This window comes from Rhinolophus ferrumequinum, chromosome 15 (assembly GCF_004115265.2).
Source record: "Rhinolophus ferrumequinum isolate MPI-CBG mRhiFer1 chromosome 15, mRhiFer1_v1.p, whole genome shotgun sequence".
Classification (NCBI taxonomy): Eukaryota; Metazoa; Chordata; class Mammalia; order Chiroptera; family Rhinolophidae; genus Rhinolophus; species Rhinolophus ferrumequinum.
In genome coordinates this window covers 15,337,921-15,360,424 of record NC_046298.1, presented here as the reverse complement: position 1 = coordinate 15,360,424, position 22,504 = coordinate 15,337,921, and the positions used below count along the sequence as shown (strand labels likewise).

At 46.3% G+C, this 22,504-nt stretch overlaps 1 protein-coding gene across 2 annotated transcripts in view; it reads left to right on the top strand.

Moving 5' to 3' along the window:
* The first annotated feature begins 6,552 nt into the window (after positions 1 to 6,552).
* CDH11 (cadherin 11) overlaps positions 6,553 to 22,504 on the top strand; it is a 148,432-nt gene continuing 132,480 nt past the window's right edge. For both annotated transcript variants that reach the window (XM_033127610.1, XM_033127613.1), the window contains exon 1: positions 6,553 to 6,749. The gene's annotated coding sequence lies outside the window, so the exon portion shown is untranslated. The remainder of the gene's footprint in view (positions 6,750 to 22,504) is intronic.

The following is a 22,504-nucleotide window of genomic DNA, read 5'->3' as shown; positions in this document are numbered from 1 at the left end:
AGATCTATGAGTTATGAACAAGAATAAAGAAGTGTAAGGGGGTTGGGGTGTTGACTGGCTACTTCTGCTGATGAGAGAGCCAGAAAAGTTCTGGTTAAATATGCAAAATGAGGGAGTCAGCCATGGGAATGACTAGGCTGGGGTGCTTCAAAGGGAAAAATAAATGCAAAGGTCTTGAATCTGAAGGACACTTGTGTTTGAACAATAGCAAGAAGGGAAGTGTAGCTTGAACGAACAAGGGGAGATGAGAAGAGCAGCAAGACAGTCAGGGGGCTGGCTCCTGGTGTACCTTCCAGGCTGTAGAATGGAGGTAGGTATGTATGATGCTGCGTCCTCATCACTTCTAAGGGCAGGGAATGGGTGACCACCCTCAGAATCCAGATTCCTGCCCACCCTGGAAAGGGTGGGTTTATCCAAATAGACCGATATGCTCATGTCTTTTCTCTTATATCGTGCTTCTTCCTCTTTTGCTTTTTCTCTGCTTCTGTTGACCTCCCTGCCCTCTCTCTCTTTCTTCCTTTCACCTTTTCATCGTTTACCCTTCCATGAATATTTATTGTGCATCTACTGTGTTCCAGGCACCATGCCTAGGGATCTTATGGATGCACTCTGCCTTGGGTGCTGAGAAAAGCTCTTCTCCCTTTCCCATGCCCCACCCTCCAATAATATCAAGACTAGACTGTGTTGTATGAGCTTCTCCACTGAAAGGCAGGCTAGTGGGACAACTTGTGAAACAGGTTGGAATTTCAACTCTAATACTTACCGGCTATATTATATTGGATAGTTCATGCAATTTCCTTGTTGTCTCAGTTCTCTCATCTGTAAAATAGGAATAATAATAATAATACACACTTTGAAGGAATGTTGTGAGAATCCCTCATTTTATATATAAGCTGGTGATTAATATATTATTATTTCTGCTTGCTTTCTTCCTTTCCAACTTGAACCTCAAAGTAAAGGAAGGGCATAGTTACAACAATCTGGTATGAGACTGAAATGCCTTCTGATTCCGTCTCCTCTAATGATCTGGCAATGTATTAGATGCTGCAGAATATTCTATTTATGATGACAGGATATAACTCATGTGACCTGACACCCAAGATGACGCAGAATGGTGGCATGATGGAAACCTGTTCCTACCTTGGGAGATGGCATTAATGGCCCCAACTTTTTACCCTTCCCTATATTCACACCCTTTGCCATGCAACTCTAAAGTTGTTTTCACAAAAAAAGGAGATTTTATTTCTCCACCTCTTAACTTTTGATCTGGCTAATTGGTGCACTTTTGCTAACAAAATGAGATAGAAGAGACAGTTTCCAGTTCTAAGCCTACACTTCAAGACGCCGTGCCTATTACTGTTTAATGTCCTGTACAGTTAATATTGTCATGAGAATATGCCCAAGCTAGTCCCAGGAAGATGAGAAAATACAGGAAGCCACACTGAGTTGCCCCAGCCCAGCCCAGGCTAGACCAGGCAACCTCAGCCAACCACAGATATATGAGAGTAAATACCTCTTTTAAGCCCTTTAATGCTGGGGTCATTCATAACCTAATGTTATTGTGGTGATATTTCACTGATATACCGGCCTTAATCAAAATATGTATTATCAGTTAATGAAATGTATCTTTCGGACTATATTTAACACAGCAGGTGCTGGGGATACAGACATAAACCAGAAGGGTATCATCACTGCCCTTGGGGAACTTATAGTCTAGGTGAGTGGAAAAAGACAAAGAAATACTACAGAATGAGTTGAAGAGGGTATGTTTCACAGACTGGGCATGCCTGGAGTCAGGGCTTACCTTGAGATGATTGGTTGACTGCTCCTTGTGGCAGAAAGGAGAATTGCACCTATGCTATGCTTTCATTTTATATAACAAAGAGTGGGACTAAAGAGCTAGATAATTTCAGCTCTAGAAGGATCCTCCCCAGAACTTATCTTGGTTAAGCTCTCACCCAAGGGGAGCTAGGGGAACTGAGGCTCAGAGAACGGGGATGAGTTATGCAAGGTGACTCAATGAATTTGTGGCAGATCTAGTGCACCAAACCAGAGCACTTACCTCAAGGTTGGTACATCTAACGCGACATGACTCCAAACAGGCCTTAGGGTACCAGTACATTTTGAATTGCTATAATACTCTTGACCAGAAGTTTTATTACTAATGCCATTTAAGATTAATCTCCATCATTCTTATAATTCATAACTGTAACATGACTCCTTTCTTGCTCAAATCATTTAAGGTATGATAATAATCAGACTTCGTAATTAATAATAGTACTTAATAACTTTCATTTATTGAGTTTCCGCTCTATGCACAGTGCTTATTGCTTTAGGCACATGGGCACATTTAATCCCTGCAACAATCTAAGCACAGGTAATTAGACCTATTGTACAGAAGTGGAAACTGAATCTCATGGAGATAAAGTCTTTGCCCAAAGTCATACAGGTAGTAAGTGGCAGAACCAGGAATGGGACCCAGATCAAAGGCCCATCGTCTTCCCACTCTTCTCTATGGGCCCAGCTGTGAGAATGTCCATTTGAAATACTTGGTACAGAAATAGCATCACTGTCCATCATTCTCAATGTTCTCCCTCTGCCTGGGGAAGGCATGATGGGAGCCCACTTCAATGTGATAAAACTATTTCCCAGCTTGGAAACTGCCTCCCCTTTTACACCATTCAGCAAAGGATGCCTCTAGGGCCAGAAGCTTGGAGAAGGCCTGGGGGAGGCTGGAGCTTCTAAGTGAAAACAAGGAAGTGACTCAGCAGGGTCTGGCTATCCTCAGAGTCTGAGGACTGGCACTTCAAAGGGTGGAGAGCCTGGTACCTTTGATGGAGGAACCAACAGGAAACTATAGGCCTCTTGCAGACAAGGACAAAGAGAAGAAAAAGCCCATTTGGGCCTCATCTCTGTCTGGATTGGAACCGGCAGGAAGCAGAAGGGACTGTTTAATCCAGAGCAACCATGAGCCCTGGCCTCCTCCCTTGAAGAAGAACAAGGTGAAAGAAAGGTGAGGCAAGTTAAGATAAACACCCAAACTTTTGGCTGCCTAGATGAACTGAATCTTTTAATTTAAGCTGTCAGTGGGTTCTTGTTCTTTTCCTTTTTTAATCTAAACTATAATCATACAGTACTCCACCCAAGTGCTTGATACGGATTTCTAAGACAGATCCTAACATAGTCATAAAAAAAAAATCCCCTCTGAAATGTGCACTTTGTACTGTGTCTCAGTGTAGGTGTGTTTAAAATGTCACGAACTGGAATGCCTAACTCTAGTTCCCAGGAATTAATCACTTAGAAGAGTGAAAGGGGGGAATTAACTTGCTTTAACACTTATAAGACTCTCCAAAACAGTCGCCGAAGTAGAACTTGCAGAATACAAGTATGATTATCTTTCCAAAGAACGAGGACTTTTTTTTTTTTTTTTTTTTTTTTTTACATTTTCCTCTCTCTAAAACCACACTGCAAAAACTTTTCCCTTGGGGCTCAGTTGCAGGTCACAGATACTCCAGGAATAAAGGTGTGAAAGGAAATTCTTTTTGCCTTTTTTAGGTTACTATTCAATAATTTTTAGTACACGTATAGATTTGTGCAACCGTCACCATTTTAGAACATTTTCATCACCCAACAAAAGCCCTTAATATCCATTTGTAATCAATTCCCGTTCATTCCTTTAGCCACGACAGTCATTGATCTGCTTTCTGTCTCTCTAAATTTGACTTTTCTGGACATTTTCAATAAACAGAATCATACAATATGTGGTTTCTGGTTTTTAGCATATGCTTTTAAGGTTCATTCATGATGTAACATGCATCAGTATTTTTCTTTTTAATGCTGAGTACTATTCCATTGTATGGATATACCATATTCTGTTTATTCATTCACCAGTTGATGGACATTGGATTTTTTCCAGATTTTGCCTATTATAAATAACAAATGTTAAGAACATTCAAGGACATGTCTGTGTGGATATGTTTTCAATTCTGTTGAGTAGAACCCTAGGCATAGAATTGCTGGTTTGTGCAAAGGAATGATGAATGCTGTTATGCACTGTGTTCCATCTGATTCCGGTGTGCAATGTCAGTGGAAATCTATCAAACAATTTTTAACTTACTTTTTATAATCCAATGATGCGATATCATTCATGAAAGGTGAAAAAACAACAACAACAAAACAAACCATAAAACCCAAAAACAAACAAATCGGAAACAACTGCTGTTATTCGATTAATCCAGAAAAGAAAGAGGCAGAGGACAAACTCCAGCAGCTAATGTCAGATCACACGTGTCCAGGCTCATCCTTGGACCTGCCTCTAGAATCCTACCCATCGAAAATCCTGTACCTTTTTGTGCATGTGCCATAAATTGACATCAGCTTCCCATTTTTTTTTATTCCCACATGGAAAGGATGAGAAAATTCAGAGAATAATTAGTAGCAAAATCCAAGTACCTCTGACGGAGAGCGGGACCCTCTCCCCTTCTCTGCTGGTAACTTCATTTCTCAGCGGAAATGGCGCTCAGAGCACCCCGGCACCCTCGCTGGGCGCCGTCAGTGTGAGTGTGGAGACTTTTGGCGGTGGTCTAGGACAATTCAAAGTTTTAGGGCTTCAAGGAGACGGACGTGGAAGATGAAAAGATAAGGACTAAGCGGTTGAGAGAGGCAGCATATCAGAACGAGGAAGGGGGTCAAGTCAGGGACCAACCTGCCGAGGTAGAAAACGGAGGTACCACGCGAGGCTCCCTGCGCTCTCGGGAAAAGCGGTCGGCCTCACTGGCCTCGCGAGTCCCTCGCCCCGGGCATGTGTGCAGGGAGGGTAGGAAGTCTCTGGTGCCTAGAGGCCTGTCACCTTGGAGGCCTTTCCTGGCGGGGAGGGCAGCATAGGAGCGAGGAATTGGTCAGCTGTAAACTTAGCGCCCCCTCCCCAGGCGGGGATCGGGCAGTTTAAACGCCACGGCCACACAGAGGGCGAAGGACTCAGGACTCATCCGCTCCGCAGGGAATGCAGGCGGCTGGTGGCACGCGGTGCCTCCGGGATTCCCGCGTAGTCGGGGGGAACGCGGGTGCTGGCGGGGTGGAGGTGGGGTGTGGTACCCGGGTAGCCTCGCCCAGCCCCCCGCCCAGTGCACGTCTCCTGCGCGGTGAGGAAACCCGGGAAACCCCGCACACACGCAGACCCAAGGCTGGCGGCTCCGAGCCTAAGGGCCGTGCTCCGCCGTCCTCCTCGTGTCCCGGCGCTCGGTCCCTCGCTCTTTTCTTTTTCGGCCTCTTGCTCCGCTAACTCCCTGGCCCCTCTCGCCCCTGCGTTCCCTCCGCGTGCTCCTAACCTTTCTTGCGGTCCGCCAACTCCATCCCCTCCTTTCCCATCCTCATCCCCGCCCTTCGGACATTCCATTTCCCCTTTTATACATTTGCTTTTCACCTACCCCCCCCCCCTTCTTCTTCTGCCGCCCCCACCCTGGAAATGTGTTCTAGCCTGGGTTACCCTCCAGGTCACGTTGTCCCCCTCCACCCCCAGGACCCCGGAGTGTGCGGTCCCAACTCTGCTTCTTGAACTGTGAGCGCCGAGCCCACTCCCCCGTGGGATTCCGAACCCCGGCCCGGCAGCCTTTTCTCCAGGGGACTCCACCAGGCGGAAGCGGGCCCAGGGCTCCCTCCCTCTAGCGGGTCCTCCTTGAGGGGTAAAAGGCGAAGACGGAGGGAGGGATGCAGGCACAGTGCCCTCAGGCCCTCTCTTCTGCAAACCTCACTCTCCGCGGAGCCCTGGCGCTTGTGCAGCCGAGGGGCCTGAGGCAACAAGTGACGCTGCAGGCAGGGGCCGAGGCACCCTCAGAGGGCTCAGTGGTGGCGGGCCCAAGGCCGACCTGGCAAAGCGTTCCCGCCACCCCGCTCTGCACACGAGACATTGGGGGCGGGGCGAGTGCTGGAAGAGAACAGAGACGTGGCTCTTCCAAGTCCAAAGTCCTTCCTTCCCAGGTTTAACCGCCCGCGCCCCAAGCAGAGTTTGCAAGGGATGGGGGCGGAGGCAGGGCAGAAGCCACCAACGCGGAGGGGTTCCTGAAGGTGGGGTAATAGAGTGAGGAAGCGCAATTCCCAACTGCCTACCCCACTTGCGCGATTGCTTCCCCAACCCACGATCCGGCCCTCCCGGGCAAGGGCCAGCCTGCCAGCTGGAGCGGATTTGGGCGAAGGAGGAAAAAGGGGCTCCCACCCCCTCCCCAGGCTTCCCTCCACTGCCCTCCCTGATTGGCTGTGCATCCCTGGAGCCCAACTTCAGTTGCTTCCAGACTCTGTCTGAGCCTCAAGGGAAACTGGAGCGCGGCGACCCGGGAAGGCAGGGGAGGCCAGGAATCCAGTGGGAGGCATCTCTAGGGTCCCTGCGGGAAGGGGCTCGGTCTTGGGTCAGCCCCCGCAGCCTCCACGAGGCCCAGCTCCCTGCTTCTCGCGGCCTCAGTTCCTCTCCGCCCCCGCCCTTTCCATCCCTCCCAGCGGCGGCCTCCCTCCTCCTCCCCCCCCCCTCCGCCTGCCACCTCCCCCCGTTCTCATTCCTGCCACTAGCGCGCTCGGCGGCTCATTCCGTCGGCCGCCGCCAGCGGAGGGGAGAGTCGCTCGCAGAGGCCGCGGGGGCCGCTGGCAGCCACCGCCGACTTGTGAATGGGACCGGACTGGGGCCGGGGCTGACACCGCTGCTCTCTCCCCGCGCCAGCGGACCGACGGCCGGAGCTCGTGCCCACCCTCCAGGGCCCCAGGTGAGCATCCCTGCCTGTGCCTTCCTCTCGCCTGAATGGGGCTTCTGGCGGGGGTGGGGAGTGGGGGGTCGGGGTCTCTGGATGTGAATGTCTGGGTGGGGAGAGGAGGTCTGACTAGAGAAGGTTTCACTAACGCAAAGAAATGAGGGTGGGCGGAGATAAGAGATTTATTTAAAATCAAAAAGGGAGAAGGGGAGCCAGCTGTGGACTCGGGCAGCGCTGGGGGCAAAGGCGCCAGATGTGCCCTCCAACCTTTCTCGCCCTCTCCGGCCTCCTCCTCTGGGGTCTGCGACGAGGCCGCGGGGAGAGGGTTTTGGACCCCGCTGGGGCAAGAGGCTGCAGAGCTGCGCCCCGGACACGCCGACGGCCTGCGGTTTAGGTCTCTGGGGAAAGTCGCCCCCGGCGCAGTGCCCGCCCGCCCGCCAGCGCTGCGCCTCTTTCCCAAAGCGGCGACGTGACTGCGCTCTGCTGCCTTCCTACCCCTTTTCCTGATCCCGGCGGAACACTCCTGGAGGCTCAGTCCTCCATTAGAGACTACGGGGAACCCCGAAAAACCAAAGAAACCCAGCTCGCACCGGCGATTTCCCCGCACTTTAATAGCATGGGTTTGGGTCCGCTGACTGCGGTTCCTGGGCTGCCGACTGCGGCGCGCGCTCCAGCCCTCCAGCCGGAGTCTCAGGGAGCTCCGGGGGCCGTCCATGTAGCTCCGGCTGGCCCAGGGGAGATCCGCGAGCCGCTCAGGCTCGGGCTCCGCTCTGGCTTGGGTTAGAGAAGCCTACCAGGGTCTACGTTACTTTGCGAACCAAGCCTTCCCCAAAGCCTGCGCCTCCTCCCGGAGCGCGCCAAGCCTCTCCAGTTCCCCACACGTTCGGCCTCCCGCACGCAGCTTTGCCTGGGAACGCAGCCACGGGTGGGAAGCGTGGAGAAGCTGGCTGGATGGGGAGGGAGGCGAGGAGAGCACCCCTTCCCCCTGCACTCGGGTGGGGCTGAAGGAGGGCCCGCCTTGCGCTGTGAAGAAAAGAGTCCCCAGAGAAAGTAGGGTCAAGGAGGCCCTGGGTCATGCTTCCTTATCCCTTTCTCTCCGAGGCCCTGCTTTCGCTGGGGTTGGGGGCGCCTCCCTCTCCCGGGCGCAAAAGATTTGCTAGAAAAAGCCCTGTTGCTTTTGCTGATAATGCAGCAGGAATTTCGCGGGCCATCGCACTGCTATTAAGAAATTGCATCTTTTAATTACGTAATAATGTCATTCCTGCTTGACCACGGGTCGTCCCTAAGGGATCAGGGGTGGACGGTTGTTCCTGAAACCCTGCTGCAGGAGCATATAGACCTGCCTAAAGCCTGCCCTCCCATTTCCCCCTAAAGAAATCTTGTTCGGGTGGCTCTTAAATCTTTTTTTGTTTTCCTCTTCCTATCATTCCTGTCCGTTCAGATGAGGCAGGGAGTAAGTTTTCAGTTAAATCACAGGGAAACCACGATAATTAATCTGGCAAGAGGATGGATCAATTTCTTTATCACCAGGGCTTGCAGCAGATATCAGTGGTTTTGCGGGGTGTCTGGATTTCCCGGGGAATGGGGATCGAGACATGTTCTCAGGAGCGAGGACCCACAAGCATCGCAGCACCATGTAGGCCAAGCTGGGTTTTGAGCGCTTAGAGCCTAAGACGATGGGAGAGGAGAAGAGAAAGGACTGACCTTCGTTTCTCTAGTCCTGAAATTATTTTTTCTACAAATACGGAGACGCAGTCACCAGAACACAGAAGTAGTCACTGCCCACCCAACCCCAGCTGCTGGGAGCCTGGTCTTCCTCCCGTAGAACAAAGGAATAAAAGTTGCAAAACAAAGGGACAGAGTTGTGGCCCATGCCAGAGGAAGCCTGAAGCTCCTGGTCACTAAAGTTCCTTAATCATGAAATCTGATTCGAAGTTTTCGAGTTGGCCAGTGTTGAAGCTCTGTGCAACACTGAAATCCTGCCTAGTACAAAGGAATGTGAGGAGTTTTCAAGGATAGACCAGGGAAAGGCATCTGAGAGGCTCTTGAACTGTGCTTGAATGAAAAGTATCTTTACATCTTGCTTTGGAAACATTGCAAATTAATGCATCAAAATGTCTTGCCGCCACATTTTATTATTAATTGTTACTATCATCATGTACCTTAGTTCGGAGTCTGCATAAGCTTACAATTTTATTACATTGTATAAAAAATAATCACCCCACACTAGCCCTGGGGGAAGGGAAATGAGGAGATAGAATAATCTGTTGAAGTACAGATGCGTAGATTTACTCAAACCGGACTTAACTGCTTACTAGAAAAATAGGCTTTTAAAATTGAAGCAGTGGACCATCTTGATAGCACTTCAGAACTTCCATTATGTTCAGCATTCTTATCCGAACACCAGACAGTAAAATTACTAGAAACCTAAAATCTATTTTCAATTAAGATGCAATCTTGTGTTGAGACTTAAAAAAAAAATTATATATATATATATATATAAAACTTTTTTTTTTTAATTACCCAAAACTCATGTTTTCTCTTTGCAGGGGTGGCTGTGAACGTGTATGTTTGTTTGTTTATTCGTGTGAGGAGGAGGGACAGGGTTGGAGAGCCATGCCATGATTTGGGGGAATACAGATCAATTTCATGCTCCTTTAATGCACTTGTCTTCATAATTCATGGTTTTTCTTCTTCCACTCTGAATAGAATTACATGGCTTGCTTTGTAAAGATTCTGGTTTGGGGACCCTCATATGGGAAACGCCATGACTTTGACCTCAAGACTTGATTTACAATGTCAACGCTGCACTCCCATGAGCACAGTGTGTCTCAGAACCTGGCTTGTGAATGTCTGTGACTTAATGAATTTGACAGTTCACGTAAACTTTGATCTGTGATATTCAAATCTATTTTCAGAACCATGTAAGTGAGATCTGCAAATCTGACTTTAGTCTTCCTTCATTTTCAATACATATAAGAGTATGTAGGCAAATGTTCAGGAAGCATAATCATTGGATTTAAGTTTCTTTTCCATATTGGCTTTTTTTACTTTGATCATAAGCATACGTAATAAATAACTAATAATAAAACAGTGGACTGTAGAGTTTGAAAGTAGGTGGCAACCATTTTTTTGCTTTTTGTTTTTGTTGCTTTTCTGTTTTTTTTAAGTTTTTAGAATGACTATGAACTCCTAGGTTTTTTTCCTAGAAAATCTGAACAGTGTGTACATTCACCAGCCAATGATTTAAGGGACTGAAATGTATTTAGGATAATTTTGGTCACTGGTTCATAAAAAGTTATCTAATTTGTCAAGAACCCTCATTTTAGATTTATCAAGCTTTGTGAGTTGTCAACATTTACAATCCAAAGTTATTGCCCCCTGAAAAACATAGAGATCTTTGGTCTCTATAAATGTGTGGTTTAATTGACTAAAGGAAGAACATCAACAGGTCTGTTTGAGAGAGAGAGAGAGAGAGAGAGAGAGAGAGAGAGAGAGAGAGAGAGAGAGAGAAGCTGGAGAAAGTTGTACAAATTCTGGAGTACCAGGAGTGAGAATCAGCTTTTCCACCAGGATTACTGTGATAGCCATCCCCAGCCTCCTTAATGGGTAGGAAGGACTAAAGAAAACACTCGAGGAGGATAATTAGACATCTTTCTGCTATAATTTTACCCTGACATTGAGAGCCTTGTGCATCTCTGGAAACAGGCTCCTTCTCGGAAGATTGCACTTCTGGCCACTAGAGGGCAATGGCGCCCTTCTCCAGCTTTCTGCATGGGGCCCATCTGCTTTTGAGGGCACCATGAAAAGCGGTTTTGTTACCACCAGCCTTGTCTGGCCCTCTAAGGAGGGACTGAATTCAGTCTCAGCTGTGGTTCAGGCTACTGCTCGAGCAGTTTGTCAGGATTAAAATCTTTCTAGTCAGTGGATCCCGTTACCTTCAGCCTCTTGTTCCTACCTTGGAGTTTACTCGAAAGTTGGAAAATCTTATAACGGGAGATTGAGCAGGAGGTGGGCGGGTGCTGGGCCATACGATAAACAAGGTCAGCTCTCACTGAGGCAGTGATCTGGGAGGATTTTCTGGCTTTTTTTTTTTTTTTTTTAATTCTGCTAGAAAGGCCATCATCTCAGACTCCAAGGGGAAAGGAATGAATAAAGAGAAATATTAGTGAGATTGCTGTGATATCTTTGCCTATGCTTTCAAGAGGTCTTAAAGACGTCTGCAAGACAGTTCTAATTTGCAAAAAAGAGTAACAGTTTGATCTTTGGTAAACACTTTGGGGCATGGAGTTTTAATATAACAGGAGATGTTTTCCTGTTAGCTTTAAATCATTCTTGACGTTGGCATACAAAACCTAACTTGAACCGAGAGTAAAATTTAGTTCAAGATTGGTCCTCATGCACTAGCGGTTAATCATTCGACTTCTTCCTCCTCCTCAGTGATATGGAAATTGCTGCTTATGATTAAATTGCATAGTTCAGGCTGCACAAATTTATATTTGTTACTGTTTGATAGTGTCATTATGAAATTTCACAAGAAGCATGGAAAAAACGCTATATTATAATTAAGAGGAAAGCGCTATTTAAAAAAATAAATACTGTCATAAGTGGATTCTTCTTTGATCTTTATTTATTTTTTTAATTTTTAAACTGAATGCAGTTGCCTCCTCGGTGAATCAGAACAGAGTTGCTTCTTTGCAGTGCTGAGTGTGCTGGAATGTCGAGGCAGCTGATAAAGAAGGAATCAATGTGAATGGATGATGGGAGGGAGTCTTAAGTAACTCAGTGGAAAGTAAGACGGAGTGCTTTGTAAACCAGTGCTCACTTAACCACCAGACCGTTTATTTAACTTAAAAAAAAAAAAAAAGAAGGCACTTTTAAATTTGAAGTGCTTGTGAATCATGCCCGTTACAACTGGAGGCAAAACTTTCATTGTTATTTGGTTTAATTAGTAGTCAGACTGTTGCAGACTTTGGGATTCTTACTGAGATACAGCATTGTTCTTACAGTCTGTACGGTCAAGGTGTCTGTTCAGACTGCGTGTCTGGTACACCAGGATTTAAGTGAGATAGGAGTATGAGAGGGAAGGAGGAAAGGGAGAGAAAAAAAGAGTGTGAGAGAAACTAATGACGCTATTTCCTATGGCAGGTCAAACAGTGGTGTCTCTCTCTCTCCCCCGTCTCCCTCATCCCCCATCTCCCACTTACTTAGGCCATGGAAGGTGCTGAATCCAGAATGTTGGCATAAACACCTTTACTGGCCAGAGTCACAGGACAGGATCTTGCTCTATTTTTTCCAGCACTGATTAGTCCTCAAAGGATATTGTGAATAAGCACTGCCTCTTTCCCAGATTTTCCTGGTTGGCTGCAGGTGAAGAAAAGCGTTCATTCACTTCCTCCACGAACTCCCTTATTTGTCAGAAATCCTCCTGAGGTGGTCTTTGCACTGGCAGGATTTCACAGATTAAAGTTACGTTCCCATTTTCCTTGAAGAGAATGGCTGCGGGCTCGGCTTCTTCCCCAATATGATGCTCGCCTAACGTAGCAGCAGAGACCGTGTAAGCTCCTTCCAGATTTTAGTTTAAGCCCCACGGAGATGAGATCTCTTTGCGGCCTATGTGAGGCGCCATCGGTGAGAGCACAGAATGAGAGTTCAGAGCAGAGTCTCTGCCATCAATGAAGCACGAGCATCTCTAAGTACTGTGCAACCCCCCCTCCGTGGCGCTCCGGGAATGTGTTTCTGTGGTCACATCCTGAGTGCTCAGGCCCCTTTCCATCATCCCCCAGCCTTGGACCAGCTATTCAGCCTGGGAGGCAGTACTGCCCAATGGCAGAGCCAGGATTTGGGCGAGGCCAGGGAGGCCCGGATGTACGCGTGCCGTCAGATCCTGTCTTTATTGAAAATGTTGATATTTTACTCATCATGAATGTTTCCCCATTCATCTTGATTTTTTTTTTAAATAGGGCATTACAATATAAATTTATCTTGATGACTGAGTTTTGTGGCATCTCCATACATTTTGTGCCCCACGGTGGGACCTCACCTGATTCACTCTCGTTCCAGCCCCGCCCTACAGTTTGGTTCTTCTCAACTCCAGCTCTACTGCTCACAAAGTGTGTGACCAAATATGAGTGACCTAACTTCTCTAAGACTCAGGGCCTCATCTGTAAGAAATGGAGCTAATGATCTCTATGGCCTAGGACTGTGGTAAAGATTAAATGAGAATCGAGTGCAGTGCTTGCTTCTTGATAAGCTCAGGCCTTTTGTCCTCTCAGAAATAGACCTGGGATTCAGGTTTATAGACTAACGGTGGCAGGTGGCAGTTCTTCCTTATAATCAGTAGGCCGAAATCCTGCACTGAACATTCGCTTTAGATGCAGGCCTCCTCCAATTAGTGATGAATTGTTTATTAGTGCCTGCCTTGTTAAAAAATTATTTCATAAGTTTAAGTGATCCGTCCCTGTTCCATTTAAAATATTCAAGAGGCAGTCGAGATTTCAGAGATAATTATGGCTTTTGAAAAGCGCCTGACTCTTTCCTACCTTTGCATTTCCTCTCTGTTCAGTTTTACGTATGGGTTTCTGTGGTACATTGCCCTGAAGTAATATCTTACTGGGAAAGTTTGCTAAGTAAGTGATGTTGATATTTTCATCGCAAGGTTTGCTTTTGTTTAAAAGGGACTCCTTGCTATTCCAGCCTCGCTAAAATGATAATTAGTCTCTCGATAAATCATCGTTATTTCAAAACCATTCCTGTTTGTGTTTCAGGTAAACGTAGTTTGGGACTTGAGGGGGTTGAGCAGTGACAGTTTTGACACATGCAGAGACTTCAGCTGAAGAAGCTCTTGTCTGTGGTCTTCCTCAGACTGGGGCAAAAGCACAGTGATTTGGCATCCTGTTAAAAATAACAGGAAGCCTCCCCCCAACACACAGCGCTTAATGGTGTTCCAACTGTTTTCACACCCAATATCACAGTCAGGCTGGGCTTTCTAAGTCTCCTGGGCCTTCCAGTTTGTCCTGTTGTGTCCCATCTGTGGCCTCCTTGTGTCATCTGTTCCTGCCCCAGGCCCGCATCCCCTCCTGAGTGGGCCTTGAGATGATTGGAAATATCTGTCAGTGTTTGCCTGGAAAAGGGAAGGGGAGCGAGGCAACTGTTTGAGATGATACTCTGTGTTGGGTGCTGTACCTGGTGCCTCATTTATTCTGTGTAGTCACCCTGTGCGGGGGTGCTGTCATCTCCATTTTACAAATGGGGAAACTGACACTTGTCTAAGTTCATGAGGCAGGAGGAGGGAAAGCAGGGTTTCTAAGCCTGTGACTCCACTTTCCCACTGAGGGTGATGCATTTCACAAGCCCAGGCCTCCCTAGCTTTCTGGAGAGGAGCAGCGGGACAGAGCGCTGTGCCCCTCCGAGATCCCAAGTCTTATCCATAAAAGGAGCTTCTGCGATCTTCTGGTCTAACTCTTCCCAGCAGGTTTTCTGTTTGCCATTAATCCTACAGCTTCTTAAATGTCCTGATGACAGCCTGCTAACTACCTCTCAGGGAATCCATGACACTAGAGGTGATACATTAACTCCATTCATTAAAATTCCCTATTGGAGGAGGAGCTAAAATACCCGTTTTGTAACTTTCTGCCAAGAGTTGCACCTTGTCCCTGCCCCTCATCACTTTGTTCTTTTCAGCCCTGTGAATATTTGAAAATGGGTGTCAGATAACAGTTAAAATCCAGCATTTATGGAGCGCTTAACTAGTTGCAGGCACTGTGCTAAGAACGCTCCATATAGTATGAGATTTATCCACAGCGACCCTATGAGCAGGTAGGATTATTGCTAGCGTCTTGCAGAGGGAGAAACAAACAAGAAAACCCGGACATTCCCAGTGTTCCACAGCAAAACTGGGATTCGAAGCCAGGCATCTGATGCCAAACTTAACCACGGTGTCAAGATGCTCTGCCATGCAGAGCTGCAGGCCCTCTGATGAGATACGGTTTGGTTTCCAGACCTCTCATCATCCTTATCTCCTGCATCTGCTTCCATTCCGTTTTGTCATTGTCCCCTTTAATAGGTAGCTTCTTAAAGCAGATCCCTTATTGCAGACAATTAACCCCTGCGCAGCAATTCAATGTACTACTTTCTGTAATGTGGGCCGGACAGTCCACTTTACCAAGTAGAATTCTCAGGAATCAGAGGTTTGAAGTCATTAACTGATCTCAGTTAATTTCAGCTATTTCAATCAACCTTCATTTAGAGATGAGGGTCCAAGGACCCAGAGGAACCATGACTTGCCTGAGATCACACAGCAGTTTAGGGGCCAACAGAGTAAGAACTGGGTAATCTTGGCTCTTAACTCAATTTCTTACTACTGTCTCCAAGCAAGGTTTTGTTTTTTGTTTTTTTGAGTGGATATACCTGTGGACTGATTCTTATTTAAACATAACATTAGTTCAAGTGTGTGTGTGTGTGTGTAAAGATATACCCTATTATGTCATTGGGTACTTAAATTGTGAGTCCTAAGTTGGGAGTTTTGCACGAATCTCTATTATTTGCAAATCATAGTCAGCAAATCCAGTGTCATTTGATAATATTTGGCAAAACGTATCATTTGACCCTGGCCTTCCGCTCGGTCCTCCCTTACAGTCATCTACTGTGATTATCTCCATCCCAAGTGGCCATAGATAATAGAGTAAGAATGGTGTCCTCGCCTTGCCACCCCTAAACCTTCACTGGCCCTCTAGCAGGGTTTGGTTTGAACTCCATTTCAAAAGCCCTTCCTTGGTCACCTTCTTTAATGAAAGGTCCTTCGTTGGGCACACAGCGTGGTCAAATCACAGGGCCTTCCCTCAGAAAGCTGACAATATTAATGGTGCAGAACATACTAGGTCTGTGAAAATTCAAGGCTGCCCACAGGAAGTGCTGCCAAGGAGGTATCAACAAGCCAGGCCCCAGGAAGAACAAGTCACAGCACAAGTTCAGAGATCAAGGATGCTTTGGGGAAGGAATAACAGAATCGCAGCCCTGCATGGTAAGTAGGCACCCTCGAGGCCACCCAGACCAATGCTTTATGCGACCAGTGCTCCAGCCGTGGTTACCGTGTGCTGGTGATGGCTGCATCATCACTAGTGATACGGGACTCATTACCCCGGGATACAAACCACCAAGGCATCGGGGACTTCCACGGTTAGAAATAACGTCCTTAGATGGAGCTAAACTGTGTCTCCCCAAAGGTCATATTCTTTGATGTCACGCAGAACAGCGGAATTCTTCCTCCACACTGCCGTTATTCAGTATTGAAGCTGTTTTCTAGGATGCCTTCTCCCCAGTCTTAACACCTCCAGAAGGAACACCCCATTTATTTTTGCTTCAGCCCTCCTCGGAAGGACTGAAGACAGAAATCTAGTCAGCTAGACTCTAGACTATCAACTCCCTTCTATACACTTCTTTTATTGCAGCCCGAGGCTACATTACATTAGCTTTTATTGCCAGCCACATCACCCAGAGGACTTAGGCTGCACAGTTTATTTGTTTTTCCTTCTGTGCTGCTGTTAAGTCGCATTTGCCCACCTGTCCCTGTGCACGCAAGACATGACGAGGTACCTTCAGAAATACGAGTACAGGCTCTGTGGTCAGGCTGCCCCGCTTCAAAGCTCAACCCTGCCACTTCCAAGCCGTGCAAGTCACTTCGTCTGTTTCTCAGTTTCCCCATGTATAACACTGTGTTAATACCCGAAAATAAGACCTAGCCAGACAATCAGCTCTAATGTGTCTTTTGGAGCAAAAATTAATATAAGACTCTTATAAAAAATTATATAAGACCCAGTATCATATCATATCATATCATGTCATATCATATCATACTTGGTCTTATAGTAAAATAAGACCAGGTCTTATATTAATTTTTACTCCAAAAGACACATTAGAGCTGATTGTCCGGTAGGTCTTATTCTGGGGGAAACACGGTAATATCTACCTTATAAGGTAGCTCTGAGAGTATTATTATATATAACAGTATACGTAACGGTGCATATAACAATACTGACTGTATTGTTATTATCTCTGTTATATTTCATCTTGTTAGGTTCAGTCCACAGATCCAGTCTCCCAAAACATTTTTAAACCTTTAGTCTGTTACCTGGAGTATCTGTTTTTCCTCCTATCCTCGTGCTCTGGGTTGCTTTACTCAGTCACCAGCCTTGTTTGGTCAAAGCAAAACAAAACAACAGCAGGAACAAGAATGCCAGAATAGACTCGGGGACAGAATCTGGTTAACCCACACACGCCACTTCCCTGTGAGTGATTCCACACCCTGGGATACCGCATTCTACGTGTCACTCATTCCTTGTAGTGCATAGTTGTCATTTAGTCTGCTTGTGTGTTTCATGGGCTGCATAGCACTGGAATCCCTTTCCTGTGTCTGGAGAGTAACCGCAACAGGATTCTCTAAGACAGGAGAGCCCTCCTTCTACTCCAGTGGCCTGGAGGGCCAGAGAGTTGCTGTCTTTGCTCTCCTGGAAGCTAGAACACTGACTCAGCACCAGCTTTGTAGTGTGTTTTACATTCGGATTCGGTATCTTACACACACACACACACACACATATACACACACATACACTATCACTGGCCATGAAGAACTTAGACCTGCTTCTGTGGCAGGATCTGGTCTGCGGTTCTGACTGCCCAGGCATCTGACTTTCCTGGCCATTTTCTGAGCCGGCTTCTCTAGTCTTCCTGCAAGAACTATGCTACCCAAAACTCTGTTTCTTTTGCTTTGAACTAAGAAACCGAAAAGGCTTCAATTCCCTGCATATCCTTGCAACACTGTTGGGAGAAACCTTACCCACTGTGACACTGAGTGGGGTATCTGGCTTTTGAGTTACTCTCAAATGTTGACTAGAATGATGATAGACAGTTAGATGCTGGGGTATGAAATGGAGCAGAGGGGAGCCTTTGTCAAACATTGAACAGTCTAATTTGGGTTGAGCAAGAATTTGTTAGGATGTAGGACCTAGGCCTAAGCCTAGTAACATAGCTCAGTAGATGAGGTAGGAGTTCCGTGGGCAGCTATGGTAGATGGCACAGCAGCTAGGCATGTGGGTGGCAAATGGTTTCTTGGAAGGGACAGGGCAGGTTGTGTGGGAAAGTGGTCCATGGATGCTGGCTGTGGAGACAATGCAAAATTCCCAAAAATATTATCCAGAGAAAGCTAAGGCCAGATTCAGGGACAAGAGTCCAAATTGGATCCTAATCCAAGGGTAGCTAGATAGAAGCATTCTGTGCCAAACATCTTGGAGAAGCCAGGTTGGAATACATGGAAACTCTCCAGGCATTGATAACAGCATGAAGAGGCCCCCATAAGAATGGGCAAGAGGCCCCCAGGGACTTCCCAGCTTCTGGAGGGGACAGCTCCCTCACGCTCCTGGCAGCGTGGCCTCTGTGTTGGCCCAGGGATGGATGACCAGGGGAAAGCTGGCAGTGCTTATTGCTGGGCGAGTTGGGACAGCAAGGACAGAGAGGGGAGAGCTTCCTCTGCAGCTGGTCCCATACCATCCAGGACAACTTCATTGACCGCCTTTGAAAGGAATCAGCATCACCCTTTCAGAGGGTGAAGCCTTCAGGGGAAGCTCAGGGTTAAAGACGACTCTGGGTTCTGAGACTCTGATCTGTCTAATGGGCCAAGTAGTTGAACGATATGGTGGCTTTGATTTTGTGGCTGATGGAGCCTCTTGCCCAGACCTGACCCAGTCATCACCCAGCTGCACAGAACTCTGGGAGCCATGTGTTTTAACTTCTGTGTGATACTCTCTGACTGGTCACCATGGACACAAATCCAGACCACACACCAAGAGTGACTAACCAAACATAGATGAGGCGGGCTGAGCAGTGGCATTAGTAGTTACCTACTTTCCATTGTCTCCTTATTAAAGCGTGCATATTTAAAGGTTTTAAATATTTAACACCCTATTTAAAGGTTTTATAAAATATTTCATCAACAGTAGCATCAAAACTGTATTTAAATTCCAAACTCAAATTGAAAATCAGGGTTCATTTCTGCAGACAATTCCGGTTCACAGCACTTTGCCCTCAAATTTCTGAATAATCAGGGAGCTCACTCTGAAACTGCCACTGTATGTTTTATATAGAGAGACAGCTATAGTAGAATATAGTTTTCATTTTTATTATTATTGTGGGAACCGCAGAAGCACTACATAAATGAACGGTCACTATTAGTATTATTATCATAGAGTAAAAACATGCAACTTAGCAGTTAGAGCTGGGCACACTCGCCTTCAAAGTAATGCATTGGTGGTTCTTGTGTTTTATTCATCACCATTCCTGCTGCAAACATAACAGAGGATCTTTACCTTCAACAGATCTTGGCAGTGCATTTGGGGGCGTTGGTTGGGAGACTAATGCAGCCCGAGAGGACACGTCTTTGTAGTGAGGGATGCATCCCGCAGAACCATTTCAGCTGCCCTCTCCCCATCAACCCCGCTCCTGCCGTGCCCTGCATCGCAAGCCAGAGAGACTCCGGTTTTCATTTACAGAGACGCATGTCTTGTGAGTAGGTGCATAACTTCTGTCTCATTTCTCACGAATGGAGAAAGATCACCTGTCAGCAAGTTTGTGGCCAGCTGCTGACAAATTTTCCTTAATAGGCTGCTCTGTGGTTCCCCCCACTGTAGGCAGATCAGCCCAGTGCAGCCCTGATGTGGCTGATAAATAGCTGTATGGCCTTGGGCAAACCAATTAACCTCAGTTTCCTCATCTGTAAAGTGGCCTTTTGGGTCCTTTCCAGCTCTAAAATGGTCTGGCTCTCAAATCTGCTTCCACAAATCACTTGGCTTGGTGCTTTCTGACCACCCCATCTCAGAATTCTAGAGAAGGAGCCATGCAGACCAAAACACCGGGAGGTGAATGCTCAGACTTGCTTTGCCCAAGCAGAGTGTGCTGTGTGCGATGCCTGCGGGATGACAAGTGTGGGACTCTGTAGAGTACACTGAATGCCAAATTCAGGACTTGGAATGTCCCTACGCAGCCTTTGCAGAGTTTGGAGCAGGGGCGTGATGTGTTCAGTGCTGTCTTAAATAATTTCTGGACCAGCATTGAGAAGAACTGATGGAAAGGTGCAGGGATTCTAAACAGGGAAACCAGCAGGGAGGGGCGGTATTATGGCAGAGGTGATGAAGCCAGGATGACGGTGCTGGCGTTGTTATAATAGCTTATGTGTACTGAGCATTTACACACACTGAGCTCCGCGCTTTCCACAAATTATCTCAATCCATCCTCACTACAACCTCAATGAGGTAGAAGCTGTATAATTATCCCCATTTATGAAATTAGGAAACCAAGATTCAGGGTAGTTAAACAACTTTCCCCAGTGTTATGCATTTAATAAGTGGGAAAATGGGGATTTAAATAGAGAGGTTCCATGTTCTTGGCTGCTCCGTTTTGGGGAGGCAGATTTATGAGACTTCGACGGGGTAGGTTCATGAGACTTACTACTAACTGTTGAAAAGGCATGGGAAGTGTTTACTGAGTGCCCAGGACCAGAATTCTCAGAGATAATCTTGTTGCATCTTCCCAAACCCATAAATAGGTGCAAATCACAAGGACAGAGAGTTGCAAAGGATGTGAAAGATCCAGAAAGCTTTTCCTGTGACTCTTCTAATGCATCCAGGATTAATGGATTCTTGGCTTTCTCCCCACCCAGGATAATGTAAAGATGACATCGAGTAATATGTTTTCTCTAATGTGTTCATACAACTTAAATATTTAAAAAGATTTGTGAGGCAAAAGAGAAGTTGTGTTTCCAAGATCCATGTTCTCTCTTGAAATTTTGGTTCTTGTCCAGCCCTGGCATAGATGAAGGGAAGATGCCACCAAGAGTTTCACATCAGAACACTCATCTTGCATCCAGGGTTTATAATGTATTTCTAGGGGGTGTTGAGAGAAGACGTACAAACCCAGTCTTCGTCCATCACTGGGCACTCTCCACATTGTACTGTGCAGCACCTTAGTCTTGTACAATGTATATAAAAGGTGGAAGACAGTCCCATTGCAGGTGCTCTGATGTATATTAATAACGACCCAAGTGTTTGAGAAATAAAAAAAAAAATTATATATACTGGATTTTAAGAGGACATTAAGAGACATCAAACTCGTCACTCAAAGCTAGGACTTCCAAACAAATGTAGTTACACACATCAAGTTGGCAAATTCTTGGTCAGAGAGACAAAGGCACAAGGTCTCTGTGCTTTGTATGAATCTGCTCTAAGGTACCTGGAGCATTTTCATCTGTACACCACTTGACCCATCTTTTCACCCATCCCTTTTTTGTTAACCACGTCACTGTAGGACAAGAGGGAACTCACTTCCCTGCTCTGGATTCCAGTTTCCTCCTTTGTAGAAGAGGGTTGGAATGGAAAATTGCCTCCCCCACAGGAGGGATGCTGAGCTCTGGTTAGAGACCAAAAAGAAGTTCTGATCTCCCTGCTTGATCCAGAGGATGCAGGCATTAGTCTCCTCTTAACCCAGCTCCTGGGGGTCACATTTTTATTTGGACAATGAAAGCAAAATTCATGGTAGGCTCTTGGGAATTCAGAACTTAGTTCTCAGTTCTAGCAAAGAGCCTCCCTAACCTGTCTCCCGAATCATTTAAATGAATGGTTGTAAAAACAAAGCAAGTAAGAAAAGCTTTGTGGGTAAGAATGTGAATTGATTTAAATTCATGGAAATAACATCACCCTTCAAGGATTGCCTGTCTTTGCTTAATGTTGAAAATATTGATACCATCTCTGGTATTGTTTCCCTTATTTTTACATTTGCATGGGAAATGTTTCGATTAGCTTTTTTTTTTTTTTTCCTGAAGATGGTTTTCTTCTGAGAAAGTTATGTTGATTGTATCTGCTTGGCCCCACGGAGCGTGTCTTCCCACTCAGGGCTGATTTGGATGCAAAAGTGAGCTCTTTTGGAAACGGTAACTTTTCCTGCATTGTTGCACCTCCTTTTAAGCCTCGGTTTGCTGTAGGGGAGCATGGAGGGTACCGATCGCATGCTCTCAAACGTGAGAAATGGTGCTAATACAACTTTAATTTTCATATCAAATTGAACAAGAAATTAGTTTGTCGGAAATAATCATGTCTACCGCAGAGGTGCCAGGTTGGATAGTTACTGAGCTGTGACTGTTCCTCCGTGAGGTGACCTTGTGTTGTGGAGATGTGTAGATAGAGGTCATCCAGAGTACCGGGCCCAGTTACACCCCCTTGGAAACTCCTAGGGGTCATTCCTGGGACGCAGCTCACCATGGCTGGGAATACTCCCTAGTCTCCTGCTATATTTGGCTCAGCCTCTGCCTCTTTCCCAGTGCCCTTCTGGTCTCCTTACAAAAACAAAACCAAATAAAAACAACCATTATGTGTAGTTCAATCTCTGTGGCAGTTTTTAACCATGTGGCCATGCAATCTGACTTATCTTTTTTTTTGCTTCAGTTTCCTTATTTGTACCACTGGGAGGATAATGGCACCTACTAAGATCCAAGTGAGTACTTAGTAAATGCTAGCTATAACCCTGTGAGTTAGAAGTATATTATTATTTCTGCTCTGCAGAGAAGAAGTGGAGGTCCAGTGAGCTCATACATCTTACTCCGGGCTCTGTGGCTAGTGAGTGACAATATGGAATTTGTATCCAAGTTCAATGACTCCAGACCCATTTGTTTTCTGTTCCCTCCACTAAAGTTTACTCAGCTATTGTTTCTCTCTTTCACAGCAAACCCT